Below are 4,450 nucleotides of genomic sequence, written 5' to 3' on the forward strand. Positions count from 1 at the left end.
TGCTGAAATGAGAGATGGTAAGTAATCAAGTAAGTACACTGGCGCTAGACCATTAACTAATTTAAAATAAACGATCAATTTATGTTTTCTGCGCCGTTCTTGCAGTGTTGTAAAACCTGACTCATTGTAAAGTTTTTGATGGCTTGTTCCACGAACAGCTCCGATAATAGTTCTAATAGCATCTAGGTGCATTTTTTCAAGTTCAACCGCCAACATTGCATTGCAATTATCCCATATTACATCTGCATAGTCAAAATGAGGAAGAATAAAAGCCTTATACATCATTTCTAGTGCCTTGCGACTGAGCCGATATTTATAGGAACGCAAACATGCAACTAAAATACGAGCTTTAACAACTATAGAGTGTACATGATGATTCCATTTACAGTCATTTTGCAGATACACGCCCAAATGTTTATGAACAGTGGTTTCAATTAATATCTCTTCGCCAAATTTTAGCGGCAATGTTTCCGGTTGTCTTCTAGAAGAGACAGTCAATAATTCAGTTTTGGACTGATTAAAATTAACTTTCCAATTTTTTGCCCATTGCATTATCTGTTGTGCATCAGAATTCAAAATTTCAGTGCGTTCAAGTGTATTATCGAGGGACACGTACATACTCGTGTCGTCGGCAAATAATTTAATTATTGATTTAATATCAACAACAATGTCATTAATATAAACAAGAAACAGAAGTGGCCCCAAGACTGACCCTTGAGGGACACCAGAATGAACACAGCGGTAATTTGACATGCAACCTTTTATAACTACAGCTTGAGTTCTATCAGACAAATAATCTTTAATCCATTCTAATAACATATCTCTTATACCTATTGCGTATAATTTATAAATCAGACCACGATGCCATACTCTATCGAACGCTTTGGAAATATCAAAAAATATTGCTTGTGATGTACATTGCTTGTCCAAAGATTGACACAAATCGTCATATATACCAAGAAGTTGAAAGACAGTTGAGTCACCTGGAATAAAGCCTGACTGAGATACTGTCAATAAATTATGATCTGTCAAATACGTAAACATATGAGTTTGAATACATTTTTCCATTACTTTACCGATACAGCTTAATAAGGATATTGGGCGATAATTTGTGCATAGTGACTTCTCGCCTTTCTTGTAAACTGGGGTAACATGTGCCACTTTCCAAGCCTTTGGAAATTTACCTTCGGCTAATGATCTACTAAACAGTTTTGAAAGTGGATCAGAGACAACGTCTACGGCTGCTTTAAGAATCTTGTTATGAACAAGATCGGGACCAACTGCCTTGTTTTGGTCAAGGGATTTAATAATTCCAGAAACCATGTCAGTAGTAATAATAAGTGGAGGAGCGGATCCTGGGTGCTCTGACAGGGTTGGAAAAGGATCGTCTTCATCATCAACACAAGATTGGTTAACAAAAAATGTATTAAATACTTCTGCTTTCTCCTCATCAGAATAACAAATAATTCCGTTATTGTCAATTGGTGGAATTTCTGACTGTGATAGGCCTTTCTTGGTCATGAAATTATTTACTAACTTCCACCAATCTTTGTTACCAAAATGTATTTGCGAATTTATTCTATCATCCAATTCAATATCATATTCTTCTTTTCTTTTAGACTCATTGATTGATTGATTGATTGATTGATGTCTATTTACACACCGTGGTTGTTGTGCAACTTACACAGACATTAGGCCTAAAAAAAAAATAGGTGTGGTTACGGTAACCCGACCTACCCTATTTTTAGGGGCCGACCCTATAACTTTTTATTACATTTGTCAAAAAAAACAAGAAAACAAATGCAGAAAACGCAATGAAAGCGAAAGCGCCCGAGTCGCACACTTATTTCCATGTAGTGTCAAGTAGGGTTAATTTGTACACATTAGAACAAAAAGTAAAAAATAAATAAAAAAAAGTGATTGCCTACCTTCCTACCCTATTTTTTTTGGCTATGTTACCGTAACCACACCTATTTTTTTTTGAGTCACTTGAGAAAAAGTGACTCTATGTAAATTGTAATCGGTCAGTGTTAGTCTGTCCGGCCGTCCGGCCGGCCGTCCGTAGACACCACCTTAACGTTGGACTTTTCTCGGAAACTATCAAAGCGATCGGGCTCATATTTTGTTTAGTCGTGACCTCCAATGACCTCTACACTTTAACGATGGTTTCGTTGACCTTTGACCTTTTTCAAGGTCACAGGTCAGCGTCAAAGGAAAAATTAGACATTTTATATCTTTGACAAAGTTCATCGGATGTGATTGAAACTTTGTAGGATTATTCTTTACATCAAAGTATTTACATCTGTAGCCTTTTACGAACGTTATCAGAAAAACAAGGGAGATAACTAGCCTTTTCTGTTCGGCAACACACAACTTAACGTTGGGCTTTTCTCGGAAACTATAAAAGTGACCGGGCTCAAATTTTATGTGAACGTGACTCATTGTGTTGTGAATAGCAATTTCTTCCTGTCCATCTGATGCCTCATATAATATTCAGAACTGCGAAAGTGACTCGATCGAGCGTTTGCTCTTCTTGTTTGGGCCTTAGACGCTCAGCACAAGGCTTCTTACTTCAACACATATATATATATATATGCATACTGCCCGGCTTACACACGCGGTCATCACATGGCTGCTAACACGTACAGCCTGGTATGTATACATGGACATTACGAGAGAGAGAGAGAGAGAGAGAGAGAGAGAGAGAGAGAGAGAGAGAGAGAGAGAGAGAGAGAGAGACAGAGACAGAGAGACAGAGAGAGAGAGAGACAGAGAGAGAGAGAGAGAGAGACAGAGAGAGAGGTGTGGGTGTGAGAGAGAGAGAGAGAGAGAGAGAGAGAGAGAGAGAGAGAGAGAGAGAGAGAGAGAGAGAAAGAGAGAGAGAGAGAGAGAGAGAGAGAGAGAGACGGAGAGAGACAGACAGATAGCGCAGCCACGTGTTCTCAGTGAAGATGGGAGAAGATAGATGGGTCAAGTCCACTCCTTGGCGACTGGCTGGACAAGAGGGATTATTTACTGCCCAGGGCGACTGTCACACGAGACATGGTCAACATGTATGCACAGGTGTTGAAGAGAGATAAACCCGGTGGTCTACACGCCAAGTCAAAAGCTGTGTTACAGTGGAACCCCCTTCTATGACCTTCAAAAATCAGCGAACGTCAGGAGTGAGTCTTAAAATGAGGGACAATTTACACAGGTCATCAACAGAAATTTATGCTGAGAAAACGGTTTTACAAGGGAGGGAGTCATACAATCAGGAGGGGGAGGCGAGAGTCTTTAAAGGGGGAATCCGCTGTAGGGGAAGGGCTCCTAATATGGACCACTTTTTGTTTCATGCTAATAACTAGCATGTTTTCTTGCGAAGAAGTTTCATTTTGTGTTTGGTAGTCCTTCTCTCTTATTCTTAAGTGAACCGTTAGGCCTAATTAGAGTGAAATAGCTTTGATAGATATTCAGCAAAAATTAAATACAGAAAAAAATCACAAATGGTCCATATTAGGCGCCCAGGCTCTTAATATGGACCAGTGAAGCGGCCTTCACGAATCACTGTCAAAAGCCCCCTATACTTCAAAATAACATGATACAACTTATTGTGCATGTCAGACTAATTCAAATATGCTTTAGATTTATATGTTTCGGGTTGATGAGAGCATTATTTGAAGCACACCAGGAAACTAAAGAAGCATATATATTATATATATCAAAAACAGAGTGAAAATAAGTGAAATTATCAACTTCCACAAAAAGAAGACAATTTGATATATTTTTTTGAAAGCTCGAGGGCTAGTTATACTTATAGGTTATTTTCAGCAAGCTTCGTAATGAATTAATGAAAATAGCCTTTAGCTTTTATTTTCTTCGATTTGTTGAAGGTGGTATGAGTCTGATTGTCATGTAAGTAAGTCAAAAGAAGAAAGAACAAGACACACAAAAACAATATCATCATAGTGGGTATGGATTCATAAATTAGTATTATCTGTCAAATACTGCCTCTAAGAAGGCGTAGGTCTCAGAAATCTGCGCAGCTGTGACCCCTAAGTCTCTTTCATCCTGCTATCGCCAGAACATTGTGCAGTCATGCATACTTGCTTACCCCACCAGCTTGAATAGGTAGGAGGGGGGGGGGGGGGGGAGAGAGGAAGGGGGAGGGGGGATGTTGTGCAGTCAAAAAGCTGGCAAAAATAGTCAGGATGTTAACGTGTGTGTTTCGTGCATGTGTGTGTGTGTGTGTGTGTGTGTGTGTGTGTGTGTGTGTGTGTGTGTTAGAGAGAGAGAGAGAGAGAGAGAGAGAGAGAGAGAGAGAGAATGAGAGAAAGAGAAAGAGAAAGAGAGAGAGAGAGAGAGAGAGAGAGAGAGAGAGAGAGAGAGAGAGAGAGAGAGAGAGAGACTTCCAAGCCCCGGCAATCATACAAATGTCACAACATGTTTCTATTGTTGTGAATAATGTGCA

Source organism: Littorina saxatilis, unplaced genomic scaffold (assembly GCF_037325665.1).
Source record: "Littorina saxatilis isolate snail1 unplaced genomic scaffold, US_GU_Lsax_2.0 scaffold_1956, whole genome shotgun sequence".
Taxonomy (NCBI): Eukaryota; Metazoa; Mollusca; class Gastropoda; order Littorinimorpha; family Littorinidae; genus Littorina; species Littorina saxatilis.